Here is an 18,503-nt window from a genome sequence, read left to right on the forward strand (position 1 = left end):
TTTTGTCCATCCCCTGCCTCCTCACATAACCCCGTCCCAAAGTCACTCAGAAAAGTGCCCCTGCTGCCCTGGGAGGGGTGCATTTCAACGTCTCATGTCCCGCTTTTCCTTCCTTCCCTGTGAAATCAGGCGTTTGGATTCAGTGCAATTCTCAGAAGGTTTGTTTCTTTCTGTGCAAACACATGGAGTGATGTGCGGTCTCGATTTTCTACAACAGTCCTGCTTTCACAGAATTGCCATTATTTTGAGAAAAAGGGCACAATACTGGCCTGAGTTTCTTGTTTATGTCCCTGGAAGAGTTTTTGTGTAAATGAATTCACACTCCTCAGTGGGAAAGAAATCTCTAAGGAATTTCCTGGAGAGAAAGGGATGGGTGATATTTAACCCATTTTCTCCCCTGTCTCCAGTAGAAAGAACTGGAGTTTTGGAGGTAGGTTGATTTCAGGGTCAACCACATCCTGGCTGTGTGGCCTTGGGTAAGTTATTTAACCTCTCTACTGCCTGAATTTCTTGGGGGTAGATTTAGGGCACAGTTATCCCTGGATACTTTTTTGTGGCGGGGTTCAAACCTTTTTTATTTACTTATTTTTTTAGAGACAGGGTCTTGTTTTGTCATCCAAGCTGCAGCGCAATGGCTCGATCACGGCTCACTGCAGCCTCAACTTCCCAGGCTCCAGTGCTCCACCTCAGCCTCCCGAGTAGCTGGGACTACAGGCATACACCACCATGCCTGGCTAATTTTTTAATTTTTTGTAGAGACAGGGGTCTCCCTATGTTACCCAGGAGTTCACTCCTGGACTCAAGCAATCCTCCTGCCTTGGCATCCCAAAATGTTGGGATTATAGGCATGAGCCACTGTGCTGGACCTGGAACTATTTTTAATAAATGGAAGTGAAATTCACATAACATAAAATTAACTAATTTGAAATGAACAATTCAGTGATGCTTAGTAAATTTATAGTGTTGTGCAAATGCCGCCTCTCTTTAGTTGCAAAATATTTTCATCATCCCCCAAGGAAAGGAAACGCTGTATCCATTAAGTAGTCACTCTCCACTCCCGCTTCTCCATGGTAGCTAACTTAGGTACCACTGGGCTTTCTTGGCTGAAGTCCCTGAAGAGGAAACAAGTGTTTTCCAGCTAGGCCATCACCTGTGACAAGTTGTCATTTATGTGGAGCTGGGATTCTCTTCTGGGTATACATGTGCCATTCTACAACTCTTTTTTGTTTTCTGAGACAGAGCCTTGCTCTGTTGAACAAGCTGGCGTGCAGTGGCACTTTCTCAGCTCATTGCAACCTCCATCTCCTGGGTTCAAGCAATTATCCCGCCTTAGCCTCCCAGCTGGGACTATGTATGCCCACCACCACACCTGGCTAATTTTTGTATTTTTTGGTAGAGACAGGGTTTTGCCATGTTGGTGAGGCTGATCCGAACTCCTGACCTCAGTGATCCACCCACCTCAGCCTCCCAAAGTGCTGGGTTTACAGGCGTGAGCCACCGTGCCTGGCCCCATTCTATACGTTTTAGCACAGCTGAGAGTCATCTAACCACCACCACAACCAGTACACAAACTAATTTCATCCCTCAAAAAATTTCCTCTTGCTACCCTTTGGTGGTCGTCCCCTTCCCTGCTCCCGGCCTCTGGCAACCACTGGTCTGTTTTCTGTCCCTAGAGTTTCAGCTATGCCCAAGTGTCAGATGAATGGATTCCTATAGATGTGAACTTTTGGGTCTGGCTTTTTTTGCCCAACACAAAGTATTTGAGATTCATCCAAGTTGCTGGTTGTATCAGTAGTCCACGCCTTTTCATTGCTGAGTCATAGTTTGTGGTATGGATGTACCATAGCTTATTAAATTCTTCTGTTAAATTGGGTTGTCTCCAATTTGGGGTGATGATGAATAGACCGCTCTAAACATCTATGCATAGGTTTTTGTATGAACGTAAGCCTTCTTTTCTTTTTGACATGGGGGCTTGCTATGTTGCCCAGGCTGGAGCACAGTATGTGAGCATAGCTCACTGCAGCCTTGATCTCGGGGGTTAAGTGATCCTCCCACCTAGACTCCCAGAGTATTAGGACTACAGATATAAGATGCCATACTCAACCTTGAATCTAAGATTTTTATTTCCCTAGGTTAGACACCCAAGCCTCCCAAAGTGCTGGGATTACAGGCGTGAGCTACTGTGCTCAGCCCAAAACTTTCTTCTTTTTCTTATAGTTCTGGCATTATTTATTAAATGATTCCTTTCCCATGGAATGATCTTGGCCCTTGTTGAAAAGCCATTGGGGGCCAGGCGCAGTGGCTCATGCCTGTAATCCCACACTTCAGGAGGCCAAGGTAGGCAGATCACCTGGGGTCAGGTGTTCGAGACCAGCCTGGCCAACATGGTGAAACCCTGTCTCTACTAAAAATACAAAAATTTGTTGGGTGTGGTGGTGTGCACCTGTAGTCCCAGCTACTCAGGAGGCTGAACCTGGGAGACAGAGGTTGCAGTGAGCCGAGATCATACCACTGTGCTCCAACCTAGGTGACAGAGCAAGACTCCATCTCAAAAAAAAAAAAAAAAAAAAGGAGGAAGGAAGGAAGGAGGGAGGGAGGGAAGGAAGGGAAGGAGGGGAACAGAGAGAAGAAGGAGGCAGGGAAAGAAATGAAAAGGAATAGTCTAGCTACCTTTTTGGTGGTTTGTAAGGATCTAGCCGCTATAATCACCGCCGCTCTCCTAGAAGACAGACAAGTCTCCTGGCCCCTGCTCCCACGGCTGCTGCCACAATGGAGGGGGTGGGGTGCTGGTTGAGAGGTCTAAGGGACAGAAAGAGGGACTGGAGAGGTGATTCTGTGTGAACAGCATATCAGAGAGAAAAGTGAACACCCATGAACCTTTCAGATGTGGCTGCTAAATGAGGGTTGTGGGCCAATATAGAACCAGAGCTCTGAAGAGCTTGAAAAACCCTCAGTGTGTGTCACTTGGGAAGGCTTCTAAGCAATCTGTGGAAGCCACTTTGGGGATCCTGAGCCCAGTGGCCCCCAGGGCTCTGCTCTGCTCAGCACAGTAAAGGTGGCACCCGGCACCCTATCTCAGCCCGCGGACACCCTTCCCTAATATGCTCTGACAAGGACCACTATGTTGCAGCCACTTCACGAATTAAACACCTGCTCTACACACAACCCCACATGTCCCCAGGGGCTCCTTGGGAGAGCAGCTCCCTCAGCAGACCCTAACCTCCCTCCAGCCCCTTCACCCCCACCATGCCACTTTTATACTGGTTTTGCACCTGACTTCCTGAGTCAATAGCTCCTTACCATTTCATTACCAACTGACCTTTTTATTACTTCCTTGAACCTTGTTTTTAAAGATTTTGTCCAATTAGCCAGACATATTTATTGCATAATAATTCTTGTCCCCATGACAACCAATGTTATCATACTGAGTTGATACAATGACAGCCAGAAGCAAAGACATTTTTCATGGCTAACATAATTTCCATTAGACTTCTTTAAATATTGGAAATTGCTTGTGCCCTTCTTTCCATTAGGTATCCAGGGACCTCAGGGAGGGATTTCTTTCTGAGGGTTACCTTTGAGTGCCCACCAAATCTCCCTGGTTCTCGCTTTTCACAGATGGGCAAACCAAGCTGTTTTGACATGAGTTGGCTTAAATTGACAAAGAATCAGATTAGAAACAGATTTTAAAAGTCTCCCCTTTTTTGGTCCCTAACTCCTCATAGCACTATTATTTCTGAAAAATAAAAATAAGAAAGCTGCAATCAGCCGCTACCAGCCCCTGAGGGAGCCTTCTCTGCCGCAGCCTGGCCTTCCCTGCAGGATCTTGGGATTCGCTGGCCAGCAGCTGCCTCAGCATCCCACAGCCAGAGCCTGGAGTAATGTGGTGGACAGAGCCTGAGAGGTGATCTGGTCTAGGCTGTCCCCAAGTGTGTTTCCTGGGATGCTAATTGCTATTTTGAGGGAAAAGGCTTCTGTGGTCATTTACTTATGAGAAAGACAGGGTTCAACAAAGGGAAACTGGTTGAGTTGAGGTTTTGTTTTGTTTTTACTGCAGGCCTTCCCAGAGCCTTTAAAATGCCTGTGGTCCCACGTCTCTGACAGGAGGGTGAGGTGGCATACATTACCTCCACACTTATTGGACCTGAATGCTCTTTTTCATAGGAAAGCTATGAACAAGAGGAACTTGGTTTGGAAATGTTAGTTTCAGCCACCATGTCCAGATGAGGATACAGAATTCCATGGAGGTAGAATGACCAGCACTTGGACCCACAGCTGGATGTGGCCCTGCCAGGGCTGAAGCCAGACGACGGAGTCTAAGCCTGAACTGTTCAGACTTGGGTGTTTCCTTCCATCCCTCGCTCACCACACACCTTGATTTAACCCAGGAAAAAACTTTCCAGTGGGCCACGGAAATGGAACGAATTCTGCCCGAGTGAGGCTGCATTTGAGATTCATTTGTGTCTTCAGCAGAATCCCCCAGGCTGGTGGAGGCAGGAGGGAGTGAAGAGGAAGGGGTCCCCACAGACACGGATGCACAGCCTGGGGCCACACGGCTTCCATGAGGGAGCCAGTCTGCAGCAGAAAAGCCCAGAAGGCAGCTCCCACACAGGCACAAGCACAGCCCCGCAGCGCCAACACCACAGACAGGGCCTCCTCTGGGAGGAGGAGGCACGCTCCTGTACCACGGCCTGAGCCAGCTGGAGGCCATCTGGCCTGCAGATGCTGGTGAGGCTCCATCGCGTCTGCCCCCAACTGCAGCGGGGACAATGTCCCCAAGAGGAAGAAAAGAACTGACTACTCTTCAGAGCTTGACACATAGCACCCCCAGCCAGAATCGAGGGGTGGGCAGGGCCCCATGCTGACCTCCCACCTGTTTGAGGCAGTGTTCAAGGTGCTGTCCACAGCAAGAGAGATGGGACTGGGATCCATCTCCAGAGAGGCCTCCCAAGCTAGCCCACAGGAAGGACGAAGAAAAGATTGAAAAAAGCAGAGTTGGGGCTCTCTGGTGCCTTTGTGCGGCCTCCCTTCAGTTGGGGTGCACTGCCTCTTCCCTCGCCCAAAGCAGCTCCTGCCACTTGGGAGACCCCCTTACCCTCAACACTGAGCAGCACGGGTTGGCCAGCTTAAGAACTCTGTTGAGGAAGCCAGACTTCTCTCCTTCCCACCTGCCCCTAGAGTGTGGGAGGTCGCAGCAAGCAGCTGTCCTCCCTGCTGGCGGTCACCACCTCCAGCACTGGCTCTGTTCCCTTTGAACATTAATTAGCAGGTGGGCTCTGATTTGAGAGGAAAGCATTCTTTGGGGGTACCCAGCTGAGAGCAGTGGTCTGGTGGAGCAATGTGAGAGACTCTCTCTGGAAGGCTCTTGCTAATTATAGCAGAACTGGAAATTTGATTTCCAGGCCTGAGTAGGGGATGGTGGATGAGTGGCTCTCCAGTCTGGTAACTGGAGGTGAATTCCTGGACCTCCTCGGGTCTTGGCTCTTCCTCTGTGAACTCCAACTTGGGGGCTGTTGGGAGGCGATTTAGTGCTGTTCTAACACACATCCTGGTATCTCCCTTCATACCATAAGGACAGAGGTGGATGGCAGTGTTTTAACTCCTGTCCCCGTGGACGTGGAGGGCGCTGTGTGGGGAGGAGTGCCATAACCCAAGACCCCAGCAGCACATTTGTCCTGAGTGGAAACCTCCTCTGAGAGTTTCTTCAGCAAGCAAAATGCATGTCTACTATGCTAATCACCCTCACCCCACTTGATCATGTTCATACCCAAACCTGAGCTACACCCGCAACCAAATCAGTCCCCCGCCAGTGTGGGACCTCTTGGAGACTGTAGGGTAAGGAAAAGGGGTGAGGGACACAGCTTACATGAGCTTAAGATTCCTTTGGTTCCTGAAGGTAAGGAGGGAAACATGGGTTGATTTTCAGGTCTCACCAACAAAGAAGGGAGAGGTGAAATAAGAATACATGGGGCCAGGTGCGGTGGCTCTCGCCTGTAATCCCAGAATTTTGGGAGGCCAAGGTGGGTGGATCATTTGAGGTCACGAGATTGAGACCATCCTGGCCAACATGGCGAAACCCCTTCTCTACTAAAAATACAAAAATTAGCCAGGCAGTAGTTGTGTGCACCTGCAATCCCAGCTACTTGGGAGGCTGAGGCAGAAGAATCGCTTGAACCCAGGAGGCAGAGGTTGCAGTGAGCTGAGATCATGCCACTGCACTTTTGAGACAGAGCAAAACCCTGTCTCAGAAAAAAAAAAAGAATACATGGATACATGGGCCACATGAACAAAACAGGCTCTCTTCAAATAGAAGCTGGTTGGTCACATCACCCCACTGACAAGATCCCTGTATAGCTACAGCCAGCCTTCTGAGACACGTGACCAGCCTTTAAAGCCTGGGACCACCACTTACAACTGGGGGACCTTGGGCAAAATAGTTGGCCTCTCTAAGCCTCAGTTTACCCATCTATATAATAGGGATGATAAAATCGACTCTTATGATTGCCTTGTGAATCAGGCTAAGTGGTGTGTGTAGGCAGTGTTGGCCTGATTCCAAAAGCTCAAAGCTGTAACCAATGAAAAGAGCTTACAGAATCATGGAAGAGACAAAGAAACCCACCCGGCAGGAGCGGCAGACAGTGAGCGCTGTTTGAACACTGGAAATAGAAACTTCACTCTGGCTGGGGGGTGATCTGAAGGGCCCCCCAGGTGGGGAAGGAGGGAATCATCCACGTATGGACTGCACATGTGTTCATGGAACTGCAAGCAGGGTGGGGGAGGGAAAGGAAGTGTGAGGTGTATACAGAACGTGGGAGAAGGTGGATTGAGAAGCTCTCAGTGCCCTAAGCCAAAGCTGTAAACCACATTTCAGTGGTCACAAGGGTTACAAGCTAGGAAGGCACGATAACCTTTGGGTTTTGGAAAGGTTATTTGGCCAGCTGTAAGAGAAGAGGGCAGGGCATCCTGAAGGCACGGGGGCTGAGTAAAAAGTGGTGCTGTTCTATGGTGGAGGATCCTGGGCTCAGAACTGAGGTAGAAGCAGTAAAGAGAGGAGACAAGGTGGCTCCAAGAGCTGGGACTTGGGCAGTGTCACTGTGGAGGCTGAGGGAGAGGGAATCACTCAAGTTGCTGGTGTGGGTGGTTGATGGTACCAGTCACTGGGAAAGGGTTCACAGAAGGGAAAGGTGACCCATTCCATTCGTAACGTCAAAATTAGAGTGCCCAAACAAGTAGAGATACTCAGCTACATAGCATATAGCAGAAGCTTTACAAATACCTATTGAATGAGTATGGTTGGAGTCCAGGCTGGAGCTCAGCAGGGATGGCACCTCAAGGTGGCAGAGTACCAGTCTTCAGCACACAAGGATAGATGGTGTGGAGGTCTCTGGTTCAGAAGACACCCCCTGGCCAGATGCAGTGGCTCATACCTGTAATCTCAACACTTAGGAGACTGAGGTGGGAGGAGTGCTTGAGCCCAGGAGTTTGAGACCAGCCTTGGGCAACATGGCATAAGCCCTATGTCTACAAAAAATACAAAATAGAAGTGAGCCATGATTGCACCAGTCCACTCCAGCATGGGTGACAAAGTGACATCCTGTCTCAAAATAAAAACAAAAATAACTATTATAATTTTTGACTGGAATGTATTTAATCCTGTTATGGGTTGAATTGTGTCCCTTCAAAATTCATGTTGAAGTCCTCAGTGTCTCAAAATGACATTAATTGGAAATAGGCTCATTATAGATGCAATCAGCTAAGATGAATAGAGCAGGGCAGGTCCCTAGTCTAATACAACTGATGTCCTTATAAAATGAGGGCAATTGGACAGAGACACTACAGTGAGAATGCCATGTGAAGGCTGGACTCACACTTCCACAAACCAAGCAAAGCCAGCTAAGATAGAGCCCTGGAAGAGACCCTTCTCTAGTGCCTTCAGAGGAAACATGGCCCTGACAGCATCTTCATTTTGGACTTATTTCTCTTACTTCTTTATATTGCCTTTGTATCCAGATCCCTGCTCAATTTATTTCTTAATTTTGAGAGTGTAGAGATTATTTTGTATTTTCCTGCATCCAAAATCATGCAGTCTGCTAATGATAACACTTCTATTTCTTCCTTTTTTTATACTTTTCCCCACTTTTTCTAGCTTTATTGCACTGGTTAGGACTTTTGTGACAACCCTGAGTAGAAGTGGCACATTGAACATCCTTTGCCTGTTGCTGAACTTAGGGGAAGTGACTGTATTAGTCCATTTTCATACTGTTGATAAAGACATACCTGAGACTGTGTAATTTATAAAGAAAAAGAAATTTAATAAACTCACAGTTCCAAGTGACTAGGGAAGCTTCACAATCATGGTGGAAGGTGAAAGGTACGTCTTACATGGTGGCAGACAAGAGAGAACATGTACAGGGGAACTCCTCTTTATAAAATCATTAGATCTCATGAGACATTCACTATCATGAGAATAGTATGGGAAAAACCCACCCCAATGATTCAATTACCTCCCACCAGCTCCCTCCCACGACATGTGGGAATGAGGAGAGCTACAATTCAAGATGAGATTTGGGTGAAGACACAGACAGACTATATCAGTGTCCAGTATTTCACCACTGAATATCATGTTAGCTATAGGCTTTTTAATAGCTACCCTTTATCAGATGAAGAAAAGTTAGGGTCTGCTTTTATACTTTCTGTTATGTGACATTACTCTGGTTGTTTATTTTTACATTAGTTCCTATTTTAATTACTATGACCTTATGATACAATTTTTTATTTTATAGAAGAAGCCCCCTTCCACATTTCTTCTTTTGCAAAACTGTTTTGAAATATTTTTGCCTATTTATGGGATTTTCTTTTTTTGTCTTTGAGATGGAGTCTTACTCTGTCACCGAGGCATGCAGTGGCATGATCCTGGCTCACTGCAACCTCTGCCCCACTGGGTTTAAGCAATTCTCCTGCCTCCGACTTCCAAGTAGCTGGGATTACAGGTGCGCACCAGCACACCAGGCTAATTTTTGTATTTTTGGTAGAGATGGAGTATTACCATGTTGGCCAGGCTAGTCTCAAATTCCTGACCTCAGGTGATCTGCCCGCCTCTGCCTCCTAAAGTGCTGGGATTACATGCATGAGCCACCACACCTGGCCTATTTATGGGATCTTGACTGAAATTACATTAAATTTTTTAATTAATGCGGGGGAAATTTTCACCTTTATAATATCTAATAAGTATCCAGAAGCACTGAATAAATATTTCTCCATTTACCCAGATTTTCTTTCATATACATGGTAATATGGTTTGGCTGTATCCCCACCCAAATCTCACCCTGAATTGTAATAATCCCCATGTGTAAAATGTGGGACCAGACAGAGATAATTGAATCATGGGGGTGGTTTCCCCCATGCTGTTCTCATGCTAGTGTGCAAGTTCTCACAAGATCTAATGGTTTTATAAGGGGCATACACCATCATTGAGCTCTCATTCTCTCTCCTGCTGCCATGTGAAGAAGGAGGTGTTTGCTGCCCCTTCTGCCATGATTGTAAGTTTCCTGAGGCCTCCTCAGCCATGTGAAACTGTGAGTCAATTTAACCTCTTTTCTTTATAAATGACCCAGTCTCAGGTATGTCTTTATTAACAGTGGGAAAATGGACTAATACATATGGTAAAGATTTTTCATATGATTTCCACATTCTAAAACATTATGTTATATATACAAACAAAATATTTATCTTCTACACATATTTATCAATATATATCTTCCACAATGTTAAAAAGAAGAATAACATGAACACCCACACAGTCATCACCATCACAGTCATAGGAAGGCATTGCCTTTGCCTTTGGACCCTTCCATGTCCTTCTCCCCAATTTCTATCTCCTTTTCTCTTCCCACCCTGAGTAGGGTACTACCCTGAGTCTGTGTTAATAAATCTCTTGCTTTTTATTACAGTTTCACTCCAAATGTATGTGTCCCAAAATAATGCATCTTTTAGACTTGTTTTGCTTGTTCAACATGTTAGTGACAATCAGTGATATTTTCCCTGTAGCTATATTTTCCTTCCTTCCTTCTTCTCTCCCTCCCTCCCTCCTTCCTTCCTTCCTTCCTTCCCTCCTTCCTTCCTTCCTTCCATCCTTTTTCTTTTGATACAGAGTTAAACTCCTTTACCCAGGCTGCTGGAGTGCAGTGGCACAATCTCGGCTCATTGCCACCTCTGCCTTCTGGTTTCAAGTGATTCTCCTGCCTCAGCCTCCCGAGTAGCTGGGATTACAGGCGCCCACCATCCTGCCTAGCTAATTTTTGTATTTTTAGTAGAGATGGGTTTTCACCATGTTGGTCAGACTGGTTTCAAACTCCTGACCTTGTGATCTGCCCACCTCGGCCTCCTAAAGTGCTGGGATTACAGGCCTGAGCCACCACGACTGGTTTGTAGCTATATTTTCATTGCTATGTAATATTCCATTTTACAAATATACCACAATTATCCTTCCTACCATCACTGGCTATTTGAATTGTTTTCAGTTATTTTGTATTATGAACAATGATGCTATTAACATGCTTGTAAATGTCTTTAGTGTAAAAGTTTTTTTCTAAATGGGCTATTATTTTTCAGCTGAGATTTTTGTTCTTTCAGTTCTGTCTTCAATTAATGCTGGTATTTAGAAAAATTAGATTTTTAAAAAAATTTTTGTAGAGACAGGGTCTCACTATGTTGACCAGACTGGTCTTAAATTACTGGCCTCAAGTGATCCTCCCTCCTCGACCTTCCAAAGTGCCAGGATTACGATATGAGCCACGACACCCGGCCTGGGAAACTAGATTTGAACATTTATCTTGTGTCCAATTTGAGTACAATTTACTTGGGTTTTTCATCATAAACAATAATATCATCTATAAGGTATAATAATTTGGGTTACTCCCTTTTAATAATTATGCATTTCAGAATCATAGACCGTTGTTAAATTAATATGGTGCTGCAAAGCATTCCAGTTTCATTCCTAAATTTGGTGGGACTATGCTGGAGTTTCACTATGCTGTACATTGGCTGTTAAATGTTGGCTTTGAGAAATAATATTTTTATTATATTAAGGAAAGCTTCTACTTCCAGGTAGAGTGCTGAGTTTTGTCAAATACTTCTTTTAGCTTCCATTGAAATGATCATAATTTTTTATTGAACTATTGAGGTGAGAATCATGCTAATAAATGTTTTCATAGTCTCTCATATGAATTCAGCCAATCATTAATATAGTATGGACACTTTCTGGTTATTCTCAAGACCAAAAATGGTCACAAATACGACTTCAGGTCTCAGTCATCCTCTAAGATCTTTCTCATTGAGACTCTTTTCGTTTGTAGCTGAGAAAATTGATTTGGCCAAGCTGACAGGGACTGCTGACAGACAGGTTAAAGCTGATGTCCTCCCTCATACTGATGACGGCTCCTACAGAGCAGGCATGGTAGACTAGGAGGGAAAGTATTAAAATACCTCCCGGCCGGGCATGGTGGCTCACGCCTAGAATCCCAGCACTTTGGGAGGACAAGGTGGGTGGATCATGAGGTCAGGAGTTTGAGACCAGCTTGGCCAACATGGTGAAACCCCATCTCTACTAAAAATCCAAAAATTAGCCAGGTGTAGTGGCATGTGCCTGCAATCCCAGCTACTGAGGAGGCTGAGGCAGGAGAATTGCCTGAACCTGGGAGGTGGAGGTTGCAGTGAGCCAAGATCACGTCATTGCACTCCAGCTCTGGACAACAGAGCAAGACTTGTCTCAGAGGGAAAAAATTCCCTAATCCCAGTCATTTCCCTGTGATTAGGATTATGAAATGAAAAGCCGCAGCTGGAGTTGGGCATGGGAACAGATGCCTGGCAGAGTCAGAGTTGATGTAGGGTGAGTGAGCAGAGACAGTGAAGTCTGCAGTTAAAGTCCCCAGACAGGGTCCTGGTCCCATCCCAGTGGGCTTCCTGCCTGCCAGCCTGGGGAGCCGTGCAGGCTGACCCCAACCAGGTAAGAGCCATGCGTCTGTTCTCCTTCGGGCATCTGTAGATTCAGGGTGGTGCGCTGCCCAGAGCTGGTGTGTGTGAGTGCGGGTGCCCATGTGTGCTGCAGCATGCAGAAAGGCGTGATGGGAAGACCAGCGGCTATAGTCTGGAGGTGCCCGACTGTCCTCTGTCTGACGGCATCTCTCCTAGTGTTCTCTCCCAGCCTGTTTTTGCACACTTTTCTCTCATTACCTTCTCCTCTCCCCACTCTGTCCATTACTTCTTCTGATGGGCATTTTATTTCCAAATTTCCAGGCTCACTTGGAATTGAGGTGTAAGGCTGACACTGCTGCCAGTGATGGATGGCATTTTGAGAAAGAGAAAAGAGGGAAGAGGGGCAGGGGCGAGGAAGCCTGGGCATTGGATGTAAGCAGCTCAGTCAGGAAGCCTGGGCACAGCTCCCAGCTCTGCTGGTGACTGACTTTCTCACAGTGCCTGGGGCATGACTGTACATACTGAGTGGACGAACCAAATCCTTTGGAGATGACCTTGATCCTCTTAGCAAGCTGTGGCCCTCTCTCTTGGGCATGGCTATTTGATAGGAATTTTTTCTTTTATTTAATCACCTGGCACTTGGTCCATACCTTTTGTGTGGTGGGCATCTGTTAGGGGCCAGGGACACAGGAAGGATCAGACATGGTGCTGCTCTCAAGAAGTCTCTGTGAAGTGGGAGACACAGGGCTCACATGTGTGCAACTGTGGACAAGATCTCTGATAGAAGCAGGTGCTCCACCAAAGGAGGACTGTGGAGGGGTGGGGGAAAGCTTCCCTGAGGAGGGGACATGTGAGCTGAGTGTGGAAGGTCTAGGAGGAGACAGATAAGTTGGGATGGGGACGTCAGTCAGCTTGGGCCATCATAACAAAACACCATAGACTGGGTGGCTTAAAACACAGGAAATTATTTCCATGGCTCTGGAGGCGAATGTCTGAGGTCACATCCCAGCTTGGGAGAGCACTGGGGAGGACTCCCCTCCTAGTTTACAGACAGCTGCCTTCTCATCATGTCCTCACGTGGTGGGAAGGGTGGGCATGGAGAGAGCTCTCTGGGGTCTCTTCTTGTCAGAATGCTAATCCCATCGTGGGGCCCCACTCTCATGACTTCTCTAAGCCTAATCACCCCACAAAGGCCCCATCTCCTAATACTATCCCACAGGGGTGGTGAGGGCATCCACATATGAATTTGGAGGGGGCCACAGTTCAGTCCACAGCAGGATATGTGCATGTGGAGTGAAGCAGGTATTTCAGGCTGAAGGACCGCCTGGGCAAAGACAAGAAGACAGGACAGTGTCACCAGCCAGGGAATTAGAAGCAACTCAATATAGTGAGGAAGCAGGGCAGGCTCTCGGGGGTTGGGACGAGAGATGAGGCTGGAGGGACCCATGTGCCATGAAAAGGCTTTTGAGTTTTAACTTGAGGACCTGTGCTTCCCCAAACTGACCAGTCCTCAACATCACCTGGGAAATTTGGAAGGAAACAGGTTCCTGGGCTTTGATCCAACCAAAAGAATCAGAATCTGCACAGGTGGGGCCTCAGAATCATCCTTCCCAGCAGCATGGTGGGGAGTACGGGGGAGCCTCAGGAGGGTTTGGGGAGGGAGGAAGCAGCTCGTGGTAGACCCCACACACGCCCTTGCTCCTGTGCTGGAGAAAGAGATGAAAGCAGACCTACGTCTGGGAATCAGTTGCTTCCTTGGACCACGTTCCTGTGAGAAAGAAGGAGTCACCAGGACTCCAGGAAATGCAAGTTTTCATTTGGACAAGCTCCTTGAGGCTGGACCTTCAAGGGATGGCAGAAAGGTCCCCCCACCCCACTCCTGTCCCACTTGGCTCTAATGGTGTGAGCTGGAAGGACCATCTCTGTCACTTTTCCCTTCATCCTGAGTGAAACCTGGTTTCCACAGCCCATATGACTCCATATTTCCAACGTTCAGAGCATGATGGAAAGTTGGGAGGAGGGGTGAACCTTGTGTTTTCACCCAGAGTAAGTCAAAGGGGCTCCTTGGAATGGTCCATTTCCCTAGTTGTCAGCAGAGGAAGGGGCTTTGTGATCAGTTTACATTTTATTTGTTTTCCTCCTAGACCTCCCTTCAGAAGATGATAATGAAAGTGTCTGATGCATAAGGAAATAAACAAGGTTGTTCTTCAGCCCAGAAGTGTGCCAGACTCAAGGGCTAAGGCGGGGTCAAGACCACACCGAGGTGCTGCCAGTCACAGGGTGGAGTCTGAGCTGCTCACTGGGACCCAACCTCCCCTGCTCTGCAGCCTCATCCTTCCCCTGCCTTTCCTGGGTTAAATTTTACACTTACTAACACTGAAACCAGGCAGTTTCACACCTCTCCGCCTGCATTTATGCTAATCTCTTCACCTGAAATGCCCTCTCACCCCTCCCCCTCTGTCTGGCGAATTCCTGCTCATTCTCCAAGGCCCAGTTAGCTGTGGTACCTCTTCTCACCCAACACACACCCGTCAGTGTAGTCTTTTCTGTGAGCAACCTACACTACCTTATGCTGACCTGGATGGGTGTACTTAGAAAGTTTATGTGCCTGCCCCTCCCCAACTCAACTTGACCAGAAATTCCTCAAGGGTAGGGTCTGGGTGCTAAATTGTCTCTGCAGCCTCTGACACATCATAGGAGCTAAACAAATATCTGCTACACCAACCGGAATCCAGATGAACAAGAATACCCCCAACATGTACATGTCCTAATTTAACAGCATTCTAAGGATTTGCTCATGGTTATCTTTAGGACAGGTAGCTTTTAAAGCCTCAGTATAGATGTGACACCCCACTCCCCTGGAAAAAACAAACAAAAACAAAAAGACAAAGTCTTTAACCCAAATAAACTGAAAGAGATTTTTGCATCTCAAAAGATTAGGGGAAGGCAGGTTTTCTTTAAACATTAAGCCTTTGCTGGAACTTTCAGAAACTTGCCTTATAGATCATTAACTTCTGGGGGAGGGTGGAAGCAAAAGCCGTGGAGTCTGAATTCAGAGGGGCCTCTATAAAGAGGAAACAAATCAGAAAATCCTGGAGCCAGACAAAGCTGGGTTCAGATTATAGCTACACTGGCTGTGTGGCCTTGGGTAAGCGGCTTAGCCTCTCTGCACCTCGATTTCTTTATCACCAAAGTGGAGATACACTATACCTATTTTGCGTGGTTGTTTTAAGGATGTAAAAGATGCTATGTTGGGTATCTCAGCTCATAGGACTCCCCACTAATAGTGACAGTGCTGCTGCCGTCAGACTTAACACTGCACATGCAGGAGAAGGAGTCTTGAGGGGTTTTCAACTTAGAGGGCAGAAACAAGTAAGCCAGGAAGGGCCAAGTCACTGTGCCAGCACATTTCAGTATCACAGCATTTCATGATTTTTTTTTTTTTAAACCAAATCTTTCCTTGTTAGACAGGCAGATGCTGGCGACAGCACTGTGCAGTGTATCTGCATAAGGGCCTGGACTCTAAGAGACCCAGACTGCCGCTTACCCCGCGGTGGATCCTGGGGAGTTCACTTACACTCAGTGTCTGTAGAAAGAAGTGCCCACTCTTGAGGCTGAAATATGAGATAACGAATTTAAACTCCTTAGCCAACACCTGGTGCCCAGTAAGCCCTCTGCAAACAATGCAGGTATCACTCTGGGAAACGATCAGTACTAATAAGCAAAAGCAGTCAGTGCTTTGTTCCAGGAACTTCTTGTGCTGGGAACATGGTGAGTTTCAGGAAGGGCAGAGGCCAACCGGACCCTGGAGACCACCTGTCACCAGACCTGTGTAACTGCTACAGGAGAGGGGTTCTGGCCAGACCCCAAGAGTTGAATCTCTCACAAGAAAGAATTCAGGGCAAGGCCAGGTGCAATGGCTCATGCCTGTAATCCCAGAACTTTGGAAGGCCAAGATGGGTGGGTAACTTGAGGCCAGAAGTTTGAGACCAGCCTGGCCAACATGGTGAAACCCCATCTCTACTAAAAATACAAAAATTATCCAGGCCTGGTGGGGCGTGTCTGTAGTCCCCGCTACTCTGAAGGCTGAGGTGGGAGAATTGATTGCCCCACTGCACTCCAACCTGAGCAACAGAGCAAGATCTGTCTGAAAAAAAAAAAAAAAAAAAAAAATTTAAGTTAAGTCCACAGTGCAAAGCAAAAGCAGGTTTAGTAAGAAAGTAAAGTGGTGGGCTGGGCATGGTGGCTCACGCTGTAATACCAGCACTTTGGGAGGCTGAGGTGGGCGGATCACGAGGTCAGGAGTTTGAGACCAGGCTGGCCAACATGGTGAAACCCTATCTCTACTACAAATACAAAACTTAGCTGGGTGTGGTGGCACATGTCTGTAATTCCAGCTTCTCAGGAGCTGAGGCAGGAGAATCACTTGAACCCGGGAGGCAGAGGTTGCAATGATCCAAGATCTTGCCACTGTACTCCAGCCTGGGCAACAGAGTGAGACCCTGTCTCAAAAAAAAAAAAAAAGAAGAAGAAGAAAAAAAGTAGTGGTGAAAGTACAGTTACTCCTGCTACAAGGGTTTGTGATAAAGGATTAATTTTCTTAATCACTATATTTTGCAATAATTGATATTATTAACTTAAAAGCAAAATTAGGAATGAGCCTGTTCTCAAGATATCAGGATATCAGGACACTCCTAAGTCTGGGTCTGTTTAGTAAACGTTATTAATTTGTTCCCCTAGCCGTAAGCATCTAGAAGCTAGGAATAGCTAACTTACTGGAAGCCCCAGACTCATTCTCCTCGCCCTCACACAAGATGGAGTCGCTCTGGTTCGAACGCCTGTGACATAACCTTGGGCCTGTACTGTGGCACAGAGGGTTTGCCCTGGATAATCCTCAAGTTCCCAAATTGGCAAGAGGCCAGTCCACTCAGGGCATCCCAGACTCCGCTCTCCTGTCGCCTGCCAGACGCCCCGCTTCCCCCCCCCACCCCCCACCCCCGCCCGCCCACCTTTTGCAGCACAACCCCCTCCTCCCTCAGGAGGCAGCCCCTCTAGAAAGCTTCCTTCCCTCCTCCCTGCCCAGGCACACGGCGCGGCCCTTACTGTTGCTGTGCTGGTCCTGTCATTTGGAGGTTCACGAGAACCCCATGCTTGACAGTGAAGCCTTGTCGGCTGAAGGAAAGGCGAACGGCCACTTTCTCTTTGTAGAGATTTCCGGAATCTCCTGGGGCCACTTTTATTGCTTCCCGTCTTTTGTGGAAACACAGGCTTGGAAATAGGTGAGGCTCGGTCACCGCCTCCGGGTGGAAGGGGAAAGCAGGCGCCGTCGGTTCCGGCTGCGGCTGCAGGGCATGCCCTTGGCTGCGACCCCCACCGCGCGCTGGGGAAAGTGGCGAGGTAGGCTAGGGAGACGCCGGGACCCCGAGACCCGGTCCCCACCGAGGCGGCGGCGGGCAGTGCCGGCACCGTGGAAGGCGGGAGGCGCGGACTGCGTCCCCTCCGCGTTTCCCTCGCGCCTCTGGAGAGCGAGAACCAACGACCTTGACCTCGGAGGAAGCGGCTCCTCCGGGCGGGAGGCGGCCCCACAGAGAGGGCGGCCGGCTCCTCCGGAAAAGTCCGCACAAAAGTCATTCCCCGGCTTCCACCCGAAAGGCGAGCCCCGGGTGTAGGGTTACCGGCGGCGCGCTGGGCTGGCGAGAACGGGGTGCGTCCCCAGCTCCCGCCCGCGCTCCCGGCCTCCGCTCTCGCGCCCGCTGTCCCGTGGGGAAGGCGCCAGCGCCCTGCGAGCCGGCGGCCGCCCCGTCGTCCCCACGCTCGGGGCCGCCCCGGGGCTTCCCTCCTACGCCCCTGACGGCCAGTGCCACTCACTCCCTGGGCCGCCGCGCGGAGAGGCGGCTCCGCGGGGCTCCCGGCTAGTGGGAGGCCCAGGCCCGGCTCCTCCAGACCCTCCAGCCCCTCCCGCGGCCCCTCCTCTCCGCCCTCCGCTCCCTCTGCCCGGCGCGGCCCGGGAAGCGCGGGCTTGGTCTTGGCCGTTCTCCCCTCCACTGCAAAGCCGCGAACGTACAGCCGATGCCACTTCCTTCCCCGCCCGACCCCGCTTCCCCTCCTCCCGCCGGGAGGGAGTGCGGCCCGCAGGGCTCTGCGCGGGCCGGACCCACCCGGGACCCGGGGGCTGCCCGCAGAGCTGGGAGCTGGCCCGGCTTCGGCGCAGCCTCGGACCCCTGGTCGGCCGCGCCCCGAGGGGCGAGGCCTGCGTGCCACGCTCCCTCCCGCCTAGATTCGGGGCTGGAAGTCCCTCCCCGAATCCAGCAGCGGGCCTGGGACCGAGTAGGGGCTGGAGTGGGCCTCGCCTCTCCGAGGGATGGAGGGGACGGAGGCGGCGGCGGCCAAACCTGCGGGCGGCAGCCCCCAGTGAGTATGGAGGAAGCGGCGCCGGGCCTGCCGGGTGGGGGTGGCGGACCCGAGGGGCGGCGGAGCGGGGAGCCTGGGTCGCCCCGGCCGCTGGGAAGCGGGCCTCCCAAGGGCTTGAA

The 18,503-nt window shown here is 49.1% G+C and overlaps 1 non-coding gene across 3 annotated transcripts in view; it reads left to right on the plus strand.

The window, feature by feature from the left end:
- The first annotated feature begins 17,054 nt into the window (after positions 1-17,054).
- KIAA1614 (KIAA1614 ortholog) overlaps positions 17,055-18,503 on the plus strand; it is a 40,369-nt gene continuing 38,920 nt past the window's right edge. For 2 of the 3 annotated variants that reach the window (XR_013528963.1, XR_013528962.1), the window contains exon 1: positions 17,055-17,252. This is a non-coding gene — a transcript (KIAA1614 ortholog). Of the gene's footprint in view, positions 17,253-18,274; positions 18,385-18,503 lie in introns of those variants that run through there. The other variant, XR_004736526.3, reaches the window with a different exon arrangement.

This window comes from Callithrix jacchus, chromosome 18, assembly GCF_049354715.1.
Source record: "Callithrix jacchus isolate 240 chromosome 18, calJac240_pri, whole genome shotgun sequence".
NCBI lineage: Eukaryota > Metazoa > Chordata > Mammalia > Primates > Cebidae > Callithrix > Callithrix jacchus.